Below are 27,175 nucleotides of genomic sequence, written 5' to 3'. Positions count from 1 at the left end.
AAGGACTGTAGGAACCCTGTTATATAGTTGCAGTTTATGAACAGTTAATAAAACTTAATCATTTTCTTCATTTTTTTTATTGTGCTATATATATATATAATTTTACAAATGTTTTTTTTTTAATCAGAAACTTTATAGATATATGATAGAAACATTCAGGTAAAGTTCTTTTTATAACTGAACATTTTATTTTCTCAGACAACTCTCAATTAGAAGTCATTTAAATAAAAGTTTAGCAAAACTGAATGAGAACTGATATCAAAGATTAAAAAAAATTTAACTACAAATTTTAAATTTATTAATTAACTAAAAATATTTACAAAGATATGTACAAGACGATGACACCAAATGCAGAATTGGTGGTGCATCTTCAATTGTCATCCCCTACATCTGAGATTTCAGAAGAATCAATCCAAAGATATGCATCTGCTTCAGCCGCAGTCAGCATAATAGGTTTTGAGGGATGAAACGATATTGAATGAACCACTTTACGTCTTTCATGTTTGAGAGTTTCTTTAATGGAACCCTAAAAAAATGACATAAATATTTGATGCAAATGAACACGATTTTGCTAGAATGAAATTATGATAAAAATACTTTCTCAATCTATCAGAGGGTAATGAATTAACAATTGAAGGGTTAAAATTATTAATATTTATGTAGTTTTATAGCTAATTTAAATAGTTTTAGTAAAATTATGTTTTTCAGTATACTTCATATCCTATACAAATGCAGAATAGACTTTTTAGTATGTTCCCTACTATAGTGTACCGCTCATTTTAACAAATGATGCCAAAAGTTCATCTCCTATTTCATAGATACTGTTTTATTTTCATGTCCCTTAGTAGGTACACACTTAACTGTTAAATTCCAATATTAATTATTGGAATTGTTTGAAATTATGATAAAAAATACTTTATAGGTCACAATCTATCAGATTGGATTATAAATCAACAATTGGAGGATCATATTAACGTGGTCACAAGAGCAAGCATACAACACACAGAACTTATGTAAAATTATGTTTTTCAGTATACTTCATACCATATACAAACACAGTATACGCTTTTTAGTATGTTTCCTATTATAGTGTACCTCTCATTATAATAATGATGCCTAAAGTTCCCTCTCCTATTCCATAGATCCAATTTCCTTTTCACGTTCCTTAGAAGGTACACATTTAACTGTTAAATTCTAATATTAATTATTGGAATTGTTTGAAATTATGATAAAAAATACTTTATAGGTCACAATCTATCAGATTGGATTATAAATCAACAATTGGAGGATCATATTAACGTAGTCACAAGAGCAAGCATACAACACACAGAACTTATGTAAAATTATGTTTTTCAGTATACTTCATACCATATACAAACACAGTATACGCTTTTTAGTATGTTTCCTATTATAGTGTACCTCTCATTATAATAATGATGCCTAAAGTTCCCTCTCCTATTCCATAGATCCAATTTCCTTTTCACGTTCCTTAGAAGGTACACATTTAACTGTTAAATTCTAATATTAATTATTGGAATTGTTTGAAATTATGATAAAAAATACTTTATAGGTCACAATCTATCAGATTGGATTATAAATCAACAATTGGAGGATCATATTAACGTAGTCACAAGAGCAAGCATACAACACACAGAACTTATGTAAAATTATGTTTTTCAGTATACTTCATACCATATACAAACACAGTATACGCTTTTTAGTATGTTTCCTATTATAGTGTACCTCTCATTATAATAATGATGCCTAAAGTTCCCTCTCCTATTCCATAGATCCAATTTCCTTTTCACGTTCCTTAGAAGGTACACATTTAACTGTTAAATTCTAATATTAATTATTGGAATTGTTTGAAATTATGATAAAAAATACTTTATAGGTCACAATCTATCAGATTGGATTATAAATCAACAATTGGAGGATCATATTAACGTAGTCACAAGAGCAAGCATACAACACACAGAACTTATGTAAAATTATGTTTTTCAGTATACTTCATACCATATACAAACACAGTATACGCTTTTTAGTATGTTTCCTATTATAGTGTACCTCTCATTATAATAATGATGCCTAAAGTTCCCTCTCCTATTCCATAGATCCAATTTCCTTTTCACGTTCCTTAGAAGGTACACATTTAACTGTTAAATTCTAATATTAATTATTGGAATTGTTTGAAATTATGATAAAAAATACTTTATAGGTCACAATCTATCAGATTGGATTATAAATCAACAATTGGAGGATCATATTAACGTAGTCACAAGAGCAAGCATACAACACACAGAACTTATGTAAAATTATGTTTTTCAGTATACTTCATACCATATACAAACACAGTATACGCTTTTTAGTATGTTTCCTATTATAGTGTACCTCTCATTATAATAATGATGCCTAAAGTTCCCTCTCCTATTCCATAGATCCAATTTCCTTTTCACGTTCCTTAGAAGGTACACATTTAACTGTTAAATTCTAATATTAATTATTGGAATTGTTTGAAATTATGATAAAAAATACTTTATAGGTCACAATCTATCAGATTGGATTATAAATCAACAATTGGAGGATCATATTAACGTAGTCACAAGAGCAAGCATACAACACACAGAACTTATGTAAAATTATGTTTTTCAGTATACTTCATACCATATACAAACACAGTATACGCTTTTTAGTATGTTTCCTATTATAGTGTACCTCTCATTATAATAATGATGCCTAAAGTTCCCTCTCCTATTCCATAGATCCAATTTCCTTTTCACGTTCCTTAGAAGGTACACATTTAACTGTTAAATTCTAATATTAATTATTGGAATTGTTTGAAATTATGATAAAAAATACTTTATAGGTCACAATCTATCAGATTGGATTATAAATCAACAATTGGAGGATCATATTAACGTAGTCACAAGAGCAAGCATACAACACACAGAACTTATGTAAAATTATGTTTTTCAGTATACTTCATACCATATACAAACACAGTATACGCTTTTTAGTATGTTTCCTATTATAGTGTACCTCTCATTATAATAATGATGCCTAAAGTTCCCTCTCCTATTCCATAGATCCAATTTCCTTTTCACGTTCCTTAGAAGGTACACATTTAACTGTTAAATTCTAATATTAATTATTGGAATTGTTTGAAATTATGATAAAAAATACTTTATAGGTCACAATCTATCAGATTGGATTATAAATCAACAATTGGAGGATCATATTAACGTAGTCACAAGAGCAAGCATACAACACACAGAACTTATGTAAAATTATGTTTTTCAGTATACTTCATACCATATACAAACACAGTATACGCTTTTTAGTATGTTTCCTATTATAGTGTACCTCTCATTATAATAATGATGCCTAAAGTTCCCTCTCCTATTCCATAGATCCAATTTCCTTTTCACGTTCCTTAGAAGGTACACATTTAACTGTTAAATTCTAATATCAATTATTGGAATTCTTTGAAATTATGATTAAAAAATCTATATAGGTCACAATTTACCAGAGGGTAATGAATCAACAATTGGAGGGTCATAGTAAAGTGTTACAAGAACAAGCATACAACACAAAGAACTTATTTAAATAGTTTTCAATAAATTAAGTTTTTCAGTATACTTCACATCCTATTAAAATAGTTTACGCTTTTTAGTATGTTGTCTAATATCGGACAGTATGCCTCTCATTATAATGAATGATGCCTAAAGTTCTGTCTCTTATTCCATAGGCTCCATTTTATTTTCAAGTCCCTTAGAAGGCACACATTTAAATGTTTAATTCCAATATAGAGACCAAAATTCAATCATTTGATCTAGAAAAAGTTCAATTATGCGATAAATCTTCTTAATTCTTACCTACCAACATTGGAGAAATAAAATAAGGGAGATTTCACAAGCGAAATTTTTTTGGGCTGCAAGTAAAGTTTTGATACATCATGCATAGTTATGTAAGTCAAAATTGGAAATAATATACAATAATTACATATAGCAAAGTAAAAAATATTTATATACATCTTAATCTAAAGAAGAGTTTTTAAACCATTATTTATAACTACTTAAACTATAAACTTAACATTATTTACTTAGACTATAAACTTTATATTATTTACTTATAATTTACTTACTTTAACAAAAACTATATTAAATTTAGCAAAGTAAAAAATACGTATACAAATCTTAATCAAAAGAAGATTTTTTAAACCATTATTTATAATTACTATAACACTCACTATATTTATATTACTTTACTTAAACTATAAACACTCAACATGTTGCGGTACTTGCAGTAGCACCATCTACTGAGGAATAAGAGAAGTATTTTTGCTATCAGCGGACATTTTATCACCAAATATTTTTTTCAAAAATTTCTTCAACAAATACGGAGAAATTTGAGAATTTACAGGTAAACGGGAGATAGTCTTAAAATACAGGAGTCTTCGTTAAAAAACAGGAGACTCGGCAGATATGTATTGTTTAGGAGCTTCTTGGTTGTAAGATTTTCAATGTTCTCAGGCGAAGGGGTCTTTAGGATCTGGTGTAAGCTTTCCTACACCAGGGGGATGAGTAACAACAACAGAAGAAGTTTTCAATAAATTATTTAAACCATCATTTTCTTTGATTTTAACACATAATAAATGTAAAACTCCTTGAATCCCCTTTGAATGAATGACAAGTGACACAACCCCTTAAATTCTTAAGTCTTGGATAGTTGTAATTTATGACCACTCCTAATCTATGTAACTCACATTATATAATAAATGTATCAATCACTCTGTCGATTTTTCAAACAATAATAAAGAAAGAGTTGGGCTATCACCATCTTTTTGTTAGTTATCAAATTCTTTTTGGCACAAACCATGAGGCTCATTATATCAAATGTCTACTGTTATTCATAAATTTGTAATGCAGAGCAAGGAAGTTCTTATAAAAAAAATAACATTTACTTTTCTTTTTTTTTTTTTTTTAAAAACTACTTTTATTTATTTAAATCTTTATGCAGAAAATTAAAAACTGCAGAGTTTCAATTATAATAGTTTATTTTTAAAAAGGATTTATGTTTTTTCCCTTCGAAATAAATAAATACAAGTGCATTCAGATATACTATGTAGAAATATATATAGATTTTTCTGGTTTACAGCATATCTGTTAACAAGTTTTTTTTAAATAAGTTTTGTTAATAGTTTCTTTGAAAACATTACTTAAGATTTTTTTTCAACCAGTCAAATTTTCATTGCAATTTTTTTTTTAATATTAATGTATATTTTAGTGATTTTTAACATTTTTTTTTTTTTGGAAATTAATATTAACTATTAAACTAGCAAAATATTTCAGTTATGTATTAATTAAATGATAGTTTTAAAATTTATGGTGTTTTTCTTCTTCTTTTTCTTGGATTGATATAAACCTACTTCTTCTGTGTTAGATTTTAAATTACCTTTTCGACCATGGCAGAAAATTTTACATGTTTGAAAGTTAAGAAAACCCTGAACTAGAACAGGAGAAATTCGTCTAAATTAAAATTTTAACTTATTTTATTTATTTTAAATAGGATAAATTATATATTTTTAAATTTATTATACAGTGCCCTGCAATAAAGGAAGAGACACTTTCAGTTTTTGACATTCTTTTAAAAAATTTTCAAGAAATATATAAAGGATTATTTTGAAACTTTAGAAGTGTTTAGTTCATGATCATGTGATTTTTCATACTTCGCATTAAAATTTAAAGTTTTCAGTGGTTTAGGAGATCTACAATAAATTACGAAGGAAAGCAAGTATTTTTGAACACCCTATGTTAGAAAATCAAGCAATGAGCTTGTAAACTTAAGAGTAAATATTAATAGAAGTATGGACATTTTTATAAAAAATTTAATTTTTTGAAATTCATTTTTTTTTTCTCTATAAGTCCATAAATATTTAAAGCCATTAAATAAAATTTTTGGAGCGATTTAAAATTAATTGCAAAATTTTTGATTTAAATTTTTTTAAAAACTTGTTATAACTGGGCATAAAAAGAGTATTTAAGGTAGTTTTTTTATACTGAACAAATGCAGAAAAAATTAAAAAAAGTTACCAGCAAATTTCTGAGTAGTTTCTGTACAATGTAAAAGAAAAGTTCTGTAAAAGAAAACTCAAAATGATAAGAGGTTTTCCAGAAATTTTAGTTTGCACTATTAAACAAGATTTACTAAAAATGAGACCAGCATTGTGGGGGATTAGCTACCATAAAAATATATATTATTTCCTTATACCGTCAGATTTCTGTTTCCGAATGATTATTATAAGGTGTTATCATTTGTTGTTAAAATTTTTCTTATGATATAAAATATAATTTGTGCAAACCCCCTGATAATTTCAGGCTTTCTTTTGAAAGTACAAAAACTAGTTTTTAAATTTTTAAGTTTCAAATAAGATTTACTACAAAATTATGAAAAAACTTTTTTAAATTTTTCTGTGCATGCACAGTATAATAAAACTGCCTTAAATACTTCGATCTATTTGAGTTTTTAATGAATTCTTTTAAAATTTTAAACCAAAAATTTTATAATTAATTTCAAATTGCTTCAAAATTTTTGTTTAATTCCATTGACTATTTATAAAGTTACAGCAAATTTTTTTTTATAAAAATGTCCATATTTCCATAAAAATTTACTCTAGTTTTAGGAAACTTCACGTAGTTATTAAAAATAACAACTGAAGTAATTAATAATAGTTACGAGCTTATTGCTTGATTTTCTGGTATAGGGTGTTCAAAAATATTCGTTTTCTTTCATAGGTTTCCCAAACCTTTGTAAACTTTAAATCTTAGTGCCAAGTATAAAAAATCACATGAACTAAAAAACACTTCCAAAATAATCCTTTATGTATTTCCTGTAAAATGTAAAGAAATTTCATGTATTACTGTATTTCTTGTAAAATTCAAAAGGCTTTGAAAATGGAGACTGATTGGATGTTAAAAAACGATTGATATACAGCAAAAAGACTAAATGAATAGATCATTTATATGAAAATATATGGATTACACAAATATCCTGCATACAAAAACTATAAATACTGTAGAGAGTTTGATGATTCAAAACAAATTATTTACAAATCATACCATAAATCATGTGAAAGACTTATTAAATTCAAGAATCAGAGATACCCACTAAAAAGCATTTGATCCTTACTGGTTTGTGTAGAGTAGGGGTATTAGTAACACATTTATGAAAAAAAAAAAAAAATTCAAGTAATAAGTTAGATTCAATGGAAGCAGCCCAATCATTAAAAATTTTCCGCGGTATAATGGACAATTACAGCATCTCTTATTTTTTAAAAATTTCAATCAAAACATATTGAAAATTCTTTCCTGAATCCAAATATCTGATTGATTTTCTCCATCAAATGTGCATTTATTTAATTATTAAACATTTAAATTGCCCAAAAAGACCTCGATAGTTGGTACAATCAAAAATGATTTCTGAGTGATTATGACGTCGCATGTGCTGAATGGAAACATACCTCATCCAGTGTTTTCATTACAGAAAAAAAATGGGAGAGAATTTCTCACCCTTCTTCAAAAACAGGGTGATATTTCTAAAAATTAAAAAAACACAAATCGATTACAATACAAATAGAAAAACACTAATAGATAAAAATTATTTCTTTAATTATAATATTTAACATCTTCTATTTTTTTAAAAATTGAATATTTTTGTTGCATCATCATATGGAAAATGTTCTATATCTACTTTTTCATCAGGTATTCTCATTAGGTCGCTCAAATGCTTATCAGTCAATCTGTTACGATATTTTGTCTTAATTCGGTTTTGGGTGCCAAAAGACCTTCAACAGATGCTGAACTATTCGGAATCACAAATGTTGAAAATAATTAAAGATCAAGGTAGAAAAGTGAAACGGATTTTATTCAAAATGTCACGTGATAAAACTTTTCCCAAAATGCACTAGATTTGCGGATTTTGAAATTGATTAATAGAGTGCGCGAATTTTGGGCGATAATAATTTTTTTGTTGAAAAATAGGGGCCAGCTTACTAAGTATAAGATATTGAAGACATCTATTACTACTCAAGAATTCACTTCATGGAAAACTGTACAACTATATTTACTGAATATAAATCTTTAAATATAAAGTAAGAAAAACTACATTCAATTAAACTAAACATAACTCTTTAAGATCACATAGCTCTCTCTAAACATAGCATAAGAGAAGAAACATCTACTATTCAAAGCAAAGATATAGCTGACTAAAAACAGAAAAACCCACTTCCTTCTAGCCGAGATAACAGCAAGTGACCCAACTTCCCACAGGAAGTGACACAGCCAAGAGGAAAATACTGCCCATCTATTTGTTTACATTTTCCCAACATTTTTAAGGCGAGAAAATAAAAAAAATGTGAGATTCTCGTGCTGTAGTGACTCGCGCACTGCCTCATCCATCCGCTAAGGCTATTTTAATGCTCTTTTGTTTATGATATCACTTACCAGTGTTTTCATCATAGAAAAAAAATGGGTGAGAATTTCTCACCCTTTCTCAAAAACAGGGTGAGATTTCAAAAAGTTAAGTGAGATTTCTAAAAACTAAAAAAACACAAAAACTCTTGAAAAAAAAACATTTCTTTAATTATAATACATTTTTAACGTCTTCTATTTTTTAAAGCACTGAATATTTTTGGTGCATCATAATAGAAGATTTTGCCTTTACAAGGTATTTGTCCATCTTACATAAGTGCATAAAAAATTTGAACGTCTTATATGAAGAAACCTTACCTACGGTAAACACGTGGTTGCAGAGAAATGCGTTCTGAAAGGGGTTCCGTGGTTGTGTTCGAAAAGTTTCTGAACAATACTGGTAAATAGGGAGGCTAGATAATGGGGGGCAGATGTTGAAAATAATGAAAGATCCAGGAAGAAAAGTGAGACGGATTTTATTCTAAATGGTGTAATTCGAAGCTTTTACCAAAATGCGAGAGATTGGCGAATTTTGAAATTGATTTATAGAATGCGCGAATTTCTCGCGGTAATCATTTTTTAATGCGAGAAAAGAAAAAAATATGCGAGATTCTCGCGTTCTCGCACTGTAGTGAAAACACTGCTTACATTGTATGAACATTCTTTGTATAATATTATATTAGTAAAATTTTTTGCAGAGATAACGAAACAGAGATGATGTAATTTCGAAAAAGGCTACATCACATGCGAGATAAATAGAGAGTTAAAGTAGCAAAAAAAAAATTTAGTGACGACTAAAAATTTTATGATTTCCACCTATTTAAAAAATATTTGTACAGCAGTAAAATATTATAATTTTCAATTATATCTGTTTTATGATTTAAAAAAAATTTAAAGTATAATCTCACAAATATGCACTGTGTTAATACTGAGGGGCTCAAAGAAGACTGTGAACTTTTAAAAAGGAAAAAAAAAAATCAAAAGAGATAAATGTACATTTTGCATGAAAAAACAGTTTTGTCAACAAGTGACAGGATTTTTTTTCCAAATGATATTGTGATTGAGAAAAATTATAAGATAATGCTCTTCAAATCTGCAGTTATAGTCTGAGGACAAAATTAACAGAATGACCTGAGATGTAGTAGAAATCATTGTTTTACAGTAGGGGTGCACAACCTTTTAGAATAAAGGGCCACTTGCACAGCAGGTTGACTAACGAAGGGACGCACATGTATTTGGATATGTTAACAGCAAATGTAGTAATATTTATTTAAACATTAGTGTTCTATTTTTTTATCAATAAGCTTAGTAATATATTTGTAGAAAATTAAAGGTGTTCAATTATTAAAATTCATTAAAAGATAAAAAAACTAATAATTTAAGGCAAAAAAAATTTCCATTTTTATCATATCAAAAATAGATTCATCAAAATAAATAAATAAACAGTGGAGAAAAGAAGTGCTTTTTTTATCATATTTTGCAATACAGAAATTCCTTTTAAAAATGAATTCTAATGAAAAAAACTGCAATGCTCATAGAATGAAAGTAGGAAAAAATTTGGTACATAATTAATTTGGTAAGTAATGTAAATGTTGAATTCCAAACGTAACAGAGGGGAAATCACACAAATATTTTTTAGAATAAAATACATTAAATATTTTTGAAAACAAAAATTCTACTAGAATATGATACTTTAGGGTTTAATGTTTAATTAATTGGCATAAAATAATAAAAGAGCCTCATAGTTAAATTGCTTGTAACAGTTAATTAAAAGTACTTGTAACAGAGGAGACAAATGAAATCCCCTATTTTTGCATGCAGTGTTATTTATGCTAAATTCTGTGATTAAGAGCATCCTAAATTTAGACCCTGTAACTTTTTTTAAAATTATCACATTTCAAGGTAAAATAAATTATTATAAGATTTTTAAAATTGCAAACACATTTTTTTAAGTCAAAATAATGCATTATAACAGAGAGTACATGGAATGTAACAGAGGGGAGGTCTTACAAATTTGACAAATAGTTAAAATGAAATATCACTATTATAAGTTACTCTTCGGTTATTTAAAGTTGGAGTTGGCAGCACTGCTATGATTGAAAACCATGCTACATCTTTGTAGTTATATTTGAAAAATTTTATTTTACCAGACCGTGTTTAAAAAAAAACTGGTGTATTGTTTGTTTCTTTCCCAATTTCAGTTATTTCGGCAACAAAATTAGCTACTAAATTTTTCCCTTGAGCTTTTTACTGTAACAAAACTATCTATTACACGGCATTTATGAAATAAAAAGTCAATTGAGCCATTGTCGCAAGTCGCTATACTTAGTAATTCTATGTAGTTATTAGGCTAACAAGTATGATTTTAATAGTAAATTCACATTTTCGTGAATAGCACATACACATTTTATGTGGTGTTTTATCTACACATAAAATATGGATGGGTCATAGTGCAGCAAACTTAGATTTGCCAATTTTTATGTTTGGATGCATCTGCTTTGTTACTTGATTAAATTCCATCAAGATGCACATTTGGCTTCGTGGACTTTCTATCCATTTTCTTTGACAATCATACACTCAGCTCTACCAGAAGTCTGGTAAGAAAGTTTATCAGATGAGTAGAAATTTATTACAAGCCTTTTTTGTTTCATCAGAAACTCAATTACTAAGCTATTTCTTTTGTTTTGGTAGTAAGGTTACAGAGTATGCGGAGAACAGCATAATGTTTTCTTAGAGATACATATAATGCATAGTTCAGGCATGAAAGTTTTTAGCTTTTACTCTGAATTCAACTTTTTCAAAGCTTTTTAAGCTCCATAAATTTATTAATTTCATAATGTTTGATTGTGTTTATGTAGAATTCAGCTTTTTTTGCTAACTGGCATTTTCATCTCTGATGGTTGGCTTTTTTAATACCTTTCCCCAATGCCTAAAGAATACTATAAAGAAAATATTCTACCTCAATTTCTACTGCTTGTATCAGTGCATTTTTATTTTTCCTATATCTTCATTTTTTTTTTCAATTTATCTATTTTTCTGTTAACAGAAATATTTTGAAAAAAAAAACTTATCATAAATTTTTGTTTCATATTCTTTATCTTTCTTCTCACAAATATCTTTAATTATCTGAGAGGATATAGAACATTCTAGTTCTATATTCTCTCATTCTTTCAGCTGCTGTTTTCCCCATACTGATTACTCGCTTAAAAAACTTTTAACTATAAACTAAGCACAATGTCAAATAAAAATTGCACATCTTTATATGAAAAGTGTGCTCTGATAGTGGAGGAACTAATTGAAACTTATTGAATCAGGATGACAGTTCCTTAATGGTCAACTTATCAATTTTACGTAACTGAGGGGAGATTTAGTTTTGACCTCTCTGTTATAGGAGAAACTTTAAAATTTTTAATTTTTTTTTCTTTAAAAATATAACTTAACATGATTGTACTAATGGACTTCATTGTAAAAACCAAATATTAAGTAAAAAGGTTTTTTGTGTAATGATAAAATAAACTTAGGAGAATAATTGTAACAGAGGGGACAAACATATATTTGAGATAATTTTTGACTTAAACAATAAGAAAAAATTTTTTTTAACGGTAATCACTGCATAATTAGACTCAGGAACAATTTATTTTACAATATAAATCAAACTATATATAAAATCGTAATATTTTTATTAACCTATTCTTCTTTAAAAGAGACAGTTTTTTTGGTAAAATAAGTCAAAATCATAAAGCCTTGCTATTCATGATGAATTTTACTATACTAATGCATAACTCCGAAGAATAACATTTAAATTTATAAATTACAACGAATGTCCTTTAAAATGACATCAAATACAAGGATATTGCTCAAACTTTAAAAATTCACTACAGTTGGCATGGAATTCACCAAATTCAAATTAAATACTTTAATTGAACAAAATTCATAAGTTTTGAACAAAAGCCTAAAATAAAAGCAAAACTGTTATTGTTCAAAATAAAATCCAATTCTTATTTGGTAATGTACTTTATTTATTTTTATTGATTATTCGATTTTTTTTATATAGTAAACGTTTTCTTTTTTTAATTGAGAAAGATCACTTGACTAACAAAAAATTGAAATCAAAACTACAAACAGTGAGCAGTTTAAAAATTCATGTTTTTCGCCTCTTTATGAATTTATCAGGTTCCAAAAACATTGCATTTATATTAGGGATGTAACGAGTATTTGGCCCTTTCGTCAAAAATTTAGTTGGTCGAAGGATCAGCCAAATATTCAGCAGATTATTTTTTAGAAAAGTATTTCTTTTTTTTGAATTTGTATAGATATGATAAGGAATAATATAAAATCGTATTTTTAACTATATAGTATTGTTTATTATGAGATATAGTTTTTACACAAATTTCTTAAATTTTAAAATCCATGTTTCTGCACATAGCTAGCAAATTTATCATATAGAAGGCAAATGGAAAAACTAAATTTGAAGAATTGAAATTAGATTAGTTTACATTGAACCACAAGTTTTGGCTTTTTGTTAAAATGTATATATATGTATTCAGATAAGTAAATTTCGTCATTTTTTTGATTCTTTTAATTCTAGGAATTTAGAAGGATTTTTTTTTTTCATTTTTGCTGATTTCATTATAACACAACATTTTAACAGAATGTCTCATACTATTAATTTATTATCACTTTTCCCTGTACTAAAATATGAATAACCAGCAGAGCCGGATTATACCTTTCGTAGGCCCTAGGCACAGAGCCGGATTATACCTTTCGTAGGCCCTAGGCATAGCCGTTTTTGGGTCCTCCCCTTTTTCCCCCACTCCTCCCCTCTTTTCAAAATATATGCTAAAATTTTCTTGCATATTTCTTTTTTACATTTTTATTAATATGGATTTTAATTTACGAATTTGTTTATTGAACTTTATCTGCAATACCGACATACTGTCGATATTGCAGTTGATATCGATAATACCATTATGATTAGTTCGATCGATAACTATGTAAACACTTCACGTCAACAATACAACAACAAACCAGCAAAGAAAACAATGAAATTGATAGTGAGATTAATTACAAGAAATATTTATACAGTAGAGAACCAATTATCTGGGATGCTCGGGACCATCGCTATCCCAGATGTCTGAATTTCCCAGTTTTCTGGATCGACCAAAAAGTGTCATTAATCTATGTTTTATCGAACCCGAATTACAAGGAAATTACACAAAAATTTGTCAGAATCTGAGATTAAACTAAAAGCGCAAAATTTGGTGAAAATTTACTCATCCGATTTAGAGAAAAACTTTGTAGATGAATTTTTTCTATTTTCAAATTTATAGGAACATAAATCTGTACAAGAATTGTTGAAGGCTCAAATTAAAGATAAACTTGTGAATACTTTTCCTAACGTTCACATTGCATTAAGAATATTTTTGTCGATTCTTGGATCAAATGCAGAAGGAGAAAGATCTTTCTCCAGATTAAAATTGATAAAAAATTATTTGCGTTCAGCAATGAATCAAGATCGTTTGGCATCACTCGCACTTATGTCTATTGAATACGACAATTTGCGTAGTTTGGATAATACAAGTAGCATAATACAAGATTTCGTTGAATCCAAAAATCGCACAAAAGTAATATATTAGATCATAAGAGTCTGCAAAATAATTTATTACCGAAAAATATTATATTTTTATTTGTATCTTCATAATTTTGTGCAAAATACACTTGTTGTTTTTAAAGCTAAATTATTTTTGTCAACAAATTTTTTTCTCCCAAGTTTTTCGTAGGCCCCTGAATTTCGTAGGCCCTAGGCACGTGCCTAGTGTGCCTATGGGTTAATCCGGCCCTGATAACCAGTAACATAGAACTGTGATTTTCAGTATTAAAAGTTTTGTTTTAGGAAGTAAGAAAAATATATTTTTTTCTGTTTTTCTTTTTAATTAACTTTTACTTTTACAAGCATTTTTTTAATGAACATTACTAATTAACTATTTTATAGCGATTTTTTTCTTCAAAAAATATGGCAATATGAAACATTTAAACTGAGATTTTCAGCATAAAATTTTCATTAAAAGAAATTAAGAACGCTTTTTGCTTTCGTTTCTATCTCTCTTTTTTTTTCTTTTTAAGAAAAATTCTTTCGTATAGTCGTTTTTATTATAACGCGGCAATTTTCAAGAGCATTTCTGTTACACTTAATTCTTTTTTCTTTACTCTTTCTGGTAATTTTGAGGCTTTAGGAAAGTTAAAAAATCCCTTAAATAAGAATAATAAATTAAAAAATGAAAACAAAAATTCTAATTTAAATCAATTACTTAAAAATCAAAACATATTGAGAAATTTGCGGAAAAAAAGAGGACATTTTCGCCCCAATTTGCGCCGCAACAGACCTGCAGCCCTAATCATGAGAGAAAATGAGAAATGTTATCTTCGTTAAATCGGATGACCAATTTTGTAATATCGGTATTTTTAATTCGTTGTTTCTATAGAGATTCATTTAGGGATTCTTAAAATATTCGTTGCATTGAAATTATTGCTATTTTGGAATTTAACTGTATATTTTCTTTGATGTAAATAATGTCTGGTGAGCTAAGCGTTATACTTATCTGAATTTAAATTTATTCTCCATTTTTTTTTTTTTTGTATTTAGTATATTCTTCAATCATTAGCAAAATAACTAATGAAGAGTTGAATATAGTTAGTTACTATTTAAATAAAAATTAGTGTGAAAAATTGATTGTGTCAAAACGTGATGACTTAAAAGTGCGATTAAAAATTGGCATTGTTTAAAATTTTTTTTATTGTGTTTAGAAGCTCTCGCGGGCCGCACTTCAGTAGTCAAAGGGCCGCATTTGGCACGCGGGCCGCAGGTTGTGCACCTCTATTTTACAGTTTTAACAATCATCAGCTGATAAATTTTTAAACTAATTTTGAATTTGTTGAGAACAAACACTGCGTTTTTTTAAAAGTGGACTGCAGCAATTCTACATGCGTATTATTTCAATTCGCTTTTCAAATTGTTGGTCATTTTTGGAACTCTTGATAGATATAATTTTAGTCTTGTTTTTTAATAAAAAGTTGTCTTTAAAAAAAACAAAATAATACTGACTTCAATTAGGTCCCACATGTAAACACAACCATCTTCAGATCCAGAAACTACGAGGGAATCTGTGTCATTGAGGCAGTTTCCTATCCTCTCATTCTTATGGCCTATGTACCTAATTAAAAATCATGTTCATTTATAATAATGGAAAAGATATTTAATTAAAACCTAAGTAAAAAAGCAATTGTTGAAAAATCAATAATTGGTACTATTATTAATCACAGTTGTTTAAGTTATCAAGTTAAAAGTTCCTATACCTATCATCGTCCGTGAGTTACCCTGTGGCAGAATTTTTTTAGGCTTTGTGCGACAATCCTCTCTAGCATTAATATCTTTCTGCAATATACTTTTAATAAAAACAAATATACTTGTTATTAATTTAAAGTAACAGAAGTGTCAACTTAAAAAAATAATAATAATAATATTTATTCTAATATTATGAGTGATATTCTCGAATTTTGTAGGGGAAAAACACCATAATTTTTTTTTTTTTTTTTTGTAAGTCATAATCAAATTTTAAAAATAGTGAAATCCATAGCAGTAACTACCGATAAAAATGATCGATGACGAAATCACGCAAATAGACCCCCTCAAAAAAGATTTCCTAAATGCGTGCTTCAATTTTGAGGTTCAGTTGTTGTAATAAAAAATTTCGAATTTTAAAAACTGTGTGGAAATTAATAGTAATAGCTTCAAAGAAACACAACAAGAAACTTGAACAAGTTCCTCCCATATCTTGCTTTTCTCCTAAGTGATGGAAGATTTTCAGTTGCAGTCTAACTTTGCATTGTTATTTTACATTTAATTTTGTGGGACATTTAATTTTATTTTTATATACATGATTACAAATTGGCCCATTTAATTATGAATCTAAAAATTATAATCATTATCTGTTGAAGGAGTTTCATTGTTGAAATGGCAGCATTATGGCTTAATTTTAATAGATTTTTTAATACATTTAACCCTCTTCCCAAACAAGACACACAACTATGCCAAAGTTGCACAAATTATTTATCAGCTAGCTTAGATCTTTTAATGAAGTGCCAAGTATAGTTATCATACTTTTTTGAGATTCCACTAGATGAAGTAATCTTGTTGATGACTTTGCGTTAAGTCTATGAGGTAAATATTAGTTTAGTTTCTTTTTAGTAAACTTTAGCTCTCAATCAATCAGGCACAGATAATGTTATTCATGTGTTGTAACTGTCAATTAATGTTACTATAACTCAAGTCAGCTAAATAAAAGGATTTAGGATAAAATAATTTTAACTTTGCTTAAGTTGAGTTTGAAACTTTAATTGTGAATTTGTATTTAAAATGAAGAACTTTGAATAACAGCGCATTAAGTGACATTTGTTTATAACAAGTTATCCCTTTCGAGAGGATGTCTTTTAAAGCAATAATTAGAAGATATTGATTTTTTTAAAAAACTTTTTACAGAAATATAAGCTGACAATTAGTGCACTCAAGTGTTTTGCTATTGTGTCAGAAATCAATTTAAATGTGGAAGGGAGAAAACAAAACACAGTTTCTCAATTTTTACAAAAATATAAGCTGAAAATTAATGTACGGACGGGCTTTACTATAGAGTTAGTTCTGAAAAGAAAAAAAAAATACACTATATCTAATTCTGTTTTTTTATTTTTACAGAAATATAAGGTGACAATTAATCAGATTAATTGAAAATTTTGCTAAGTTCATAAATAAACAGAAAGAAAAAATTAGAGGATGCATACAGCCTACACAATATATAAAATCTTGCTGATTCTTTACTGCAAATTTACTTGTTTGTATTTATGCTAAAAATTCTGCTACCATAATTGTTATTTTCCCTTCAGTAACACATTTTTGTTAAGGTAAAAACACTCCTGCTAAAGCCAGTAAATTGGCCAAGAAGTCATGCAAGTTAAGGCTTAAGAATAGTATAATTATATTAATGTAACCACTTTTTTTATTTTTTAAAATAGCTATTTTAAAAGCCGTATATTCCACCCATATTTAATTTGTTTTGCTAGTATAGTTTTCATTTCTCTTTTTAGATGCATTAAAACGAAATAACAAATACATTCCTTTTATTTACTATAAGTTAATAAAGGTTAAAATGACGGATAAAAACAGATTTGATTTTTTACTTAAGGAGGGTTTGGCCTTTGACATGTCAAGCATCATAAACATATTTTAATTGTCAAAAACTGCTTAAAATTCTCAAAAACTAATGATGAGAGTTACTATGCAAGTTTTAATAATGTATTCAAAATATTTATTAAAATACAGGTATACACTAATATAGAAACATATGCTAATATATAAATATTAATATACAACGAAATACAAGTATATTATGAATAATTATATCAATATAGAAATTGTAGTTTTGAGCACAAACAAAATTTAATCTTATCTTCATTTTCTCTTGAATATCTTATAAGAAAATTCTTCTCTTCCTAAAGAATTTAAATCTTTACGTTGAGTTATTATTATTTTAATGTTTATACTATTAAAATCAAAATAAATTGTACAATAATAATAAAAGTGGATTAAATCCAAATTATAACAATTGATTTCAACAGAATTGTCAAAATCAGAAAAAAAAGTTAATAAAAGTATAAATTTTTTATATTTTGTAATCAGTAATTTAACTTTTAAACTTAAAAGTTTCAAATCACCCTATTTTATTCTATGTAAAGAAATAATGGCATATATAATTGTTTGAATGTTTAAAGTACTTTACAATCATTAAAATGTATTTTTAAAAGTAACTTGGCAACTATAGAATTTCCAGCAAGCAGATCTTTTGTTAGCATGTCAAGTACATTTAAGCATATAGTAACATATAAAGTACATTTATATATCAAAAGGATATTCTTTTTCTGAGAAAAGAAAAGTAGCAAATGAATATTTAAATACTTGAAATTACTTTCAATGTGCTAATTTTAAGTGAAAATAACAAACTTTATACTAATAAAGATATGCCGTTTATTAAATTTAAGACAGTATTTTGATGTGATGATTAAATGGTAAAATCAACAAAAACTTGTCAAGAAGTGAAATATAAGTAAACTTACTCAATATCAAAAGTAGTTTTCAAATTAAATGTTAACAAAGTTAAAATAAAAGATGATAATTACTCAGAAAGCACTTCACCTCCTTCTTTATCTGTAAGTCACAAAGTATTGTCTAAACAGCACTGGCCATCTTTTGTGAAGTTAACACAGTTGACAGAACCTAAAAAATATGATAACACAATTTCAAATCAAGTTAAAATTATTTAATGGAAATATACACCTTTAAAGATCATAATATTTAATGGCCGATGGTCTGTGTAAAAGATATCCACAATTATTAAAATTTCTTTTTACATGCATACACACAAATATATATAAATATATAAAAGTTCAAAATATAGAGTAAACATTATGGAATGAATGGAAACATGGAAAAAATTACAGAATGGTGAAAAGAGAAGAAGAAAATTATTTAAATAAAATGAAATTAAAAATTTTTATTATTAAAAATCCTGGAAAAAACAAACTCTTTATCAGCTCTTATATTTGCAAAAAGGAGTGCTTTCTATCAGTATATCCAAAGCAAAATATATCAATACAATAGTGTGAGGAGCACCAAAAAAAGTTTTTTTTGAAACAAAATAAAACACATTAAGTAAAAATTTCAAGTAAAAAACGGAAAATGAAATGTAAAGAAAAGACAGCACAAAAGGAAATCTATAAAGCGAGTAGCGAATTCAAATGAACTTACAAGTAAGGGAATATTTTCAAGAATGATTTAAAATATTTTCGTAAAAAGATTGCCAAATTACAAAATCTGAAAACGGAAGTGCAAATTGAGGTAAAAGCGTAAATACAGGGATTTCATTTTATAGTGTTCTTACTGCAGTACCGAAGCGCTTTTGATTTACTTATTACCAAGGATAGGCCTGAAAATTGATAAGCACATATTATACTGGATAATTTAAAGAAGTTTATAATTAATAAAAGGTTGATATTTAATAAAACAATTTTAATGATTTTAGAAAATTAACATTTATTTGAGAGAGAGTGAGTGAGATTGCCTGAAATGGATTAATTTATTTATTATAACATACAATTAACCCAATGATTTTATATAGAATTTAATTACTTTAGTTGGGTATCCATTGCTTTTTTTACCAAATTTTGAAAGAGTTTTTCTATTTGTTTTTGTGATAAATAAAAATTACTACATATTCTTTTAATTCTATTCGTTTGATTATCAATGGTATTTGAATAGATGTTTTTAGAACCATTAGAATTCCAAGTAATTAGTTTATTTATATTAAAAAAATTTCTTTTATCGTATAAATCAATAAAGCAGATATCTTCTTCTTTTATAATACTGAAATCCAAAAAACTAAAATTATTATAATCATCATGATTACGAAGCAAGACTAATTCCTAGAGGTAAATATTATTTATAAAATAGTATAATCTTGAAAATTAAAGATAATTAAGTCATCAACAAGTTTAATATTAAGAGTATAATTTTTTTCATAATAGAGCAAAAATAAGTTAGCTAAGAATCCTTGTTTTACTCCATCAATTTGGATAAAAATATTTTTTCCATAGTAAAGATAATTCTTAAAAATGACAAAAATTAATTAGAATTTCCCAATATCAAAATCCCATTTAAGGAAATTTTTAAAAACATAGAAATAATTCAAAAGGACATCTTTTAGTTTAGAAAGGGGACTGCCTTTGAGAGATCCTGGAAATCAAAAGTTGCAATTGAATTAATTTTATTGTGTTTAATAAATTTTAAAATTGGTTGATTATTAGTGATAATTCAAGAAAAACCTTCTTTAATAATAGTATTGTTAATAATTTTATTTAAATAGTAAGAGAAATTGGTGCTAGGTGTAATTAGGAAAGTATTAGACCCAGATGTGATTGTTCTAAATTTTATAGGAATTTTATGAAATTTAGAACTGATAATTAAGTAAGGAAACTATATTGCTAATTTTAATTTTTAACCTTCAACATAAAGCTAAAATTTTTTTAATTATAATTACTGAGCCTAAAATTTTCACTATTTTTTTTTAACTCTTGATTTAAAAGTTCAACATAGAATTTTTTACAGAAGATTGCATAATTATTGTTAGCTTTGTCCATGATTTTTTTTCTGTAGTTTTATACCAAACTTTTTTGTAGATGCTTAATTGATTGAACAATTTTAGAAAAATTTGTTGAATTGATACTGTTATCTAAATTTTCATTATTATTGAAAAAAAAAGCTTTTAAAGTAATAATAAATAACCGATTTCCAATCTGTTAACATACCTAAAGGTAAAGAGAATCTATTTGACATTTTTAAACAAAAACTATTGAGATCATTAAGAAAGTATTTTAGAATTTTATTAATTGTCTTATAATCATATCGTAAATTAATTGTATTTTAATCATATCGTAATTATATTGTAAATGGGTCTAAATTTTGTGCCTTTTATCATTGAATTCCTAAGCTCTAAGTTTTCAATAATATTTAAATTACCAGTAATAATATGTTTATGATATTTATCAATAATCAAAATATTTCTCTTCTTTACAGTGACATTCATTATTGAATGTATTAATTTTTCCAAAATTTTTGCTAATATCATTACAATTTAATATAGTTCCAACAAGAGATTTATTATATTTAAAGTTTTTAATTATGTTAAAATCTTTTAAAGGAAACATTTTTTTAAAAATATTATGAAATTTGATCTTATCAAAAATAGGGTTTTTAAAGTTAATAATGAAATATAAATTACCTAAATTTTTCTTTTTATTTAAAATTTTTTACAACAAGATTGAAAGACTTTAACAAGATCGAACTAAAGAATTTTGAAGTGTAAATTAATAAACGAAACGTTAGTATAAAGATCTTGAAGTTTATATACATCATAATTCTTAAGGGAGAAAATAAAATCTTTCATAGGTTTAATATTATAATGTTTATTAAAATCTTTTCCATATTAGAAATAAACAATTTAAAAGTTTTACCCATTTACCTATACCATGAAAAGTAAATATACATTAAAATGTAATGAGTAAATAGTTTTACAGAAGAAAGATTTTCAAAAAGTATTATTTCACTTTCTGATACAGACTTAGGAATCGTAGAATATTTTGTTTCATGTCAAACCTAAAATTAAAAATCATACTCAATTAAAAAAACTTATTTCAAAATTAATTTTTTTTTAAAAACCTCTCAGACTTCTTTAATATAGTGAATAAAACTATGTTATAATATAAGAACTTTTTTTTTCTTCTAAAAGAAATATGTAAATTAAAGTGTTTTTAGCTTTGATATTGACAAAGAAGTCATACAACCTTTCATATCATATGAAACCTAAAATTTAAAACCAGACTTAATTAAGCAAAATTCATTTAAAAAAAGCTCAACAAATTACAGTTTAATATATTAAATAAAATTATGTTAAAATGCAAGAAGCAATTACTTTTACAAAATAAATAAAAATGTAGTAAATTAAAATATTTGATGCTCTGATACAGACAATGACATACTAGAATCTTTCACATCATGTGAAATTTAAAATAACTGAAAAACAAAATTAATTTAAAAAGCTTTTAAAAAAATTTATTTAATGGATTTAAGAAAATGTAATAAAAATAATAAAGAAAAGGAAACTGAAAGCAAGATAAATAGCATTTAAATTCATTATCTCATTAATTTGTCCATTTAAAAATCAACAATAAAAATAAGATAAATCACCTGAATAGGCTCGCGAGACTTGCTACTACAATCCCAACCACAAACAGTATTATCAACTGAAGCAGATAGTATAACTGTAGATTCTTCATTGAACTTTATAGCATTGACATAACCTAAACTGATGAATTATAGTTAGTTTATGAAAAGTATAAATGTCTGTCAACATTTAGACCAAATTCACATGCATACTAAGAGAACTTTCAAGATGCTAACATTAGCTTAACTAATAAACAGTAAAGTTTATTTTTCCAGGCATTATAATCTTTCCTTCTCTCTCTCTCTCTTTTTAAGAATTGCTTTCTAAAATTACAAATTCTAATAGTGTTTTTCTGCCTAACATTTTTATCTTAATAATGACTAGTTGAAAACATACTTTGTTTGAAGTTTTTCTCTAAGGATTTAATTAACTTTAATAATTTAAAATAAACCACATTATTACATTTATGATAATTTAAGAAACACATCTTGCTAAAAATTTATCAAAGACAAATGCTATTTAATTGTACTTAATTAATTTATAAAAAATGGTGGAAAAATCACATATTTGTGTTCGATATAATAAAATAATTTAAAATTGTAAGTAGAACTCAGACAATTGACAGTAAACATGACATCCAGATTTTTTAATTTTTTTAACAAGCAAAAAGACATTTATGAATAATAATAAAAGGAAGAGTTTGTGTGTGAATCATTTGTACAAGCATCCTGAAATTCGAACAGGGGCAGCAAGGAATAATTTTTGTCCCAATTTTAAAAATCGTTAGAAATTTTCAATTAGCAGATGAAAAATTGGTGGTTTATTTCATATTATTCTTGTTATTTGAAAAGCACTAACTTTTCATTTGCTTCCCTTTAACAATTTTATAAGAAATTCTTACACATATTTCAGGATAAACTTTGTATAAAATGAACATAATATTCTGAAAATTTAGTGAGACTACATCAACTTGATTCTTATATGTTGCACAAAATATTTATTTTCTACTTTTTCGTAAAAAACCTGAAAAAAAAGTTGTTCTTTCTTGTTTTTAAACATTTTAAAATTCTTTTATCTCAAGTTATCCTCCATCTTGGATAGAACACGAAACACACAACCAATGATTAAATTTCTTTTTATTCCGATACCTATCCAATCACCGAAATTTTTTTTAGACATGGTCATAAGACCACTGAACTTTCTTTTCTTGTATTAGCAACAAACAAGTGCCATATATAAATGAAGCAACTTAAACTATAAACTAGCCAGCCCAGAAGCAGAAAGTGCCTAAAACTGTGACGTACGTCGCAGAACAAACAAAATCCTGCAGAACAATTTGTATCTTGAATAGAATTCTCTTTAGCTTTGACCACTTGCTGTTTCCCTGGAGTGATGTTGCTTTAAAAGAGGAACATTTATCAGTATTCTCCCTCTCCCATATCTTTGCCATTCTGAGGAGGAAATTAAAGAATAAGCTTTTGGCTATAACATTTTTATAAAATGGATGTATCAGTGTTTAGCAGACAGCAGGAGAAATCGATCACCATTTTATCAAGAAAGCTTCTAAATCAAGCCGTAAAAGATTTAAATTCCGAGATTTCCAATTTCATAACAGTTTATGACTTTTATATTTTCCATTCCCATTTCAGAAGCAATTTGTGAATCGTGGGGATCCACGATTGACAGAATTGTTTCTGAAAGACCAAATGCTTTTGATGGAGATGAAGAAGTTGTTGGAACAACAGCCAGTGAATGTTTGTGTTTGCAAATGGTGCACCATTTGGGCACTTGTCCCTTCGAAAGATTTTTAAGGCAGCCCTTATTTTAATGTTCGGACCTTCATATCATAGGTATTTTATTAATAATTCATCATCGTCGTCATTAACAAAATTTGTACTTCAAAAGTGATTGAAAAAGTAACGAATCTAGAATGTTTGCCTTGGTTTAAAAAATAATGTAGTGTATCTGTGTATGATCCTGTATTTTAATAAGTGAAAATATAGTATTTTAACTTAAAGTTGACTTTTTTTCGCAGTGAAATGCTTGCAGAACATTTGTATAAATTAATGAGTCCTGTTGCAGAACATTTGAAAATATTCTGCTTATGGGCTAGCCAGAAATGAAAAGCTAATAGAACTGTTAAAATAGATAAAGAAAATATGCAATATATACATATATTTTTTTTTTTGTTCACGTATGTTAATTCTTTTACACATCATTTGAAGCGATATTTTAGTTTTATTGATTTAATCAGCTATTATATTATTCATTTTAATTTATTGACTTATTTATTTTTAAAATATTTTTATTTTAACAAAGAACCAACTGCTGTGCACACTATTGTTTGCCTAGTCTTGGAGCACCTTTCATAAAAATATCTTTTTAAACTCCTAATATCAAATATATAAGTTTCAAAATAAATATTGCATGTGATAAAAAATGTGGAATTTGAAGGGAAAAAAAATATATAAATGCCCTTTTGCTTTAAAATAATATCATGTCATACTACTTGTAACTTGTAAGCTTTACATTTTTATATTCTTAATCAATTATTTTATTTTCTTCTAATGTACAAATTAGAAAAAAGTACATTGCAAAGTGAGGTAAGGAAAAAAATATTTGCTATAGAACCTTAAAAAAATAGTTCCCTTGTACAAAATTCAATATATTGTTTTTTGAACATCAATTAGAACCTTCAAATTGAAAACTTAGAATTGTGTTACTTTTTCAACCAAAGTATTACAGTTTCAGTAATTTTTAAAAGAAAACATTGTTAAACATTTTAAGACAAAATTTATATAAAGTGAAAATAATATCTGGGAGATTAATTTAGACTACATTAACTGGATTCTTATAAGTTAAACTCAAAATTTATTTTGTAATTTTTCCTTCAAAACCAAAGAAAAGTTGTAGTTTTTTTCTTAAAAATTTTATTTTATTTATTATTGATTATTAAACATTAAATTAATAGCGATTTTGTTTGCATTTTAAGCTCATTCATTTCACAAAACCAAAAAACAGATATTTTAGTTAAAAGACAAAGTGTTTTAGCTACGGGAGCTCCTTTAGTTCTTTGAGCTTCAAGCTGCTGCCTATCAGGTAAATTTGGTCTCACTATTTGATCATAGTCAATAATAATGATTGTGATATTATCGTATCCTATAAGTATTATTATCATTAATAAACATATTTCTTATTTTCAACACCTTTGCATATGGTTGTTGGGCAATGACCTTTATAAACCAAAAACTGACATTGTTTGTACTAGGGTTGGCTGGTTTAAACCAAATGTTTTTGTATTTTTAAGTAATTCTTTTTAAAAGTTATTTTTTATTATTTATATTAATAGTTGTAGTTTGAATAGAAAATGTGGAAAAAATAATAAATTTTCTCATAAAAATTGTACACTTAAAAGTGTAAAATTTTACACTCAATGGAAATCTGCATTTCTTTAAATAGAAACATAGATAATATTTTTTAAATGTTTAAAAAATAACTAAGATGAATTTATTTTTACAAGCTTAATTTGAAGATTAGCTTCGGATTTTCAAAAGAAAATTAGAATATTGTTAAAGTGATTTGAAATAGCTTTTAGTGTTAACACCTGTTTAATATGTAAAGAAAGTTAGAAATTAAAACATTATAAAAATGTTGAAAATTAAAAAAAAAAAAAGAAAGCCTATTGTTTGAGATGTGTATCTATTGATACTGACAATTTAGAAATTGCCAATTAAGATTGTAATATGCAACACTAACAGGACAAGACAACCCTTATACAACACCCTAGTAGCTAGGCCCTTGGAGTTTTTTTCATCTACATAATAAAAACAAAATGTTCAAAACTTCTCTAGGAATTTTTTTTGAGACAGAAGACATTTTTAGGCAAATTTAATCCCACAATGGTTTCAAAACCAGTTTTGCAGGATTTAATTATTTAAATATACTTTATTTTTTAATGATTAAATTTTTGGTTTGAGAAGTTTAGAAATACTCTTGTTTCACAAAACTGAGTGTAGATTTAAAAAAGACCTTTGTATTAGTACTTTCCTAAAGTAATTGCTAAGGCTTTGAGATTTTCAGGCAGTGAAAAGTGGGAAACTATAAAAAGAAAAAAAATGCACAAAAGAGGACCAACTTAATGGGTATAACCCTAAGCCACCTCAGGCAAACTTATACATATTTTTATTAACTTTTCTTAAAATTTTGAAGATCAATACTTTTTAGCTTAACAGTAGATGGCTTGAACAGATTCCCTAATGTATTGCGAAAAAAAATGCTATATATTAAAACAATTAAGATCTCCAATAATTACATATGAAATCAACATTAAGAAAATAAAATTGCCCAACTCTCTAATAAAAGAACATACCAGCATGACCTTGAAACTTTCTCACTATTTGGGCGGTACTAACGTCCCAATAAAAAATGCTTTTGTCCATTCCACCGGATGCTATATGTGAACTATCAGCTGAAGACTGAACGTCTAACACTTCATATCCGTGTCCCATATAAGTCATAAGTAGAGGATTCCATAGTTTTATTGATTTATCAGATCCACCAGTCATGCAATAGTTTTCATCAACTAAAAATAAAAAGGATTCAGCAAGAAAAACAAAGAGCATCGTATTTTAAATGGTTAAGAAAACATACAATTAAAGCGGATTGCGCGAACAGCACCTTGTTTACAAGTTAATTGATTTTTTAAAATATTAGGATAACCCATAGCTAAAGAAATATACAAATTAAAAAATAGTTTATTTTGCTCTACCCAACTTTCAAACTTTCTGCAGACTTTCCAATTATATGATGACTTAATGGAGTCTCAGAGGATTAACTTATAGCTTACATAGTACTACCGGAAAAATCTCTATGGAGTATAATAAA

At 26.7% G+C, this 27,175-nt stretch overlaps 1 pseudogene across 1 annotated transcript; it reads right to left on the bottom strand.

Moving 5' to 3' along the window:
• Positions 1 to 275: 275 nt before the first annotated feature.
• Positions 276 to 27,120, bottom strand: LOC147803228 (WD repeat domain-containing protein 83-like; annotated as a pseudogene). Its single transcript, XR_015428862.1, has 7 exons — positions 26,942 to 27,120; positions 26,661 to 26,873; positions 22,315 to 22,427; positions 21,909 to 21,930; positions 18,693 to 18,789; positions 15,571 to 15,679; positions 276 to 526 (listed from the first exon to the last, which is right to left on the bottom strand). The product of XR_015428862.1 is annotated as a WD repeat domain-containing protein 83-like (transcript).
• Between the last annotated feature and the right edge of the window lie 55 nt (positions 27,121 to 27,175).

Source organism: Parasteatoda tepidariorum, chromosome 9 (assembly GCF_982258835.1).
Source record: "Parasteatoda tepidariorum strain Cologne lab strain chromosome 9, Ptep-v5.0, whole genome shotgun sequence".
Lineage (NCBI taxonomy): Eukaryota > Metazoa > Arthropoda > Arachnida > Araneae > Theridiidae > Parasteatoda > Parasteatoda tepidariorum.
This window is presented reverse-complemented; position numbering and strand designations above follow the sequence as displayed.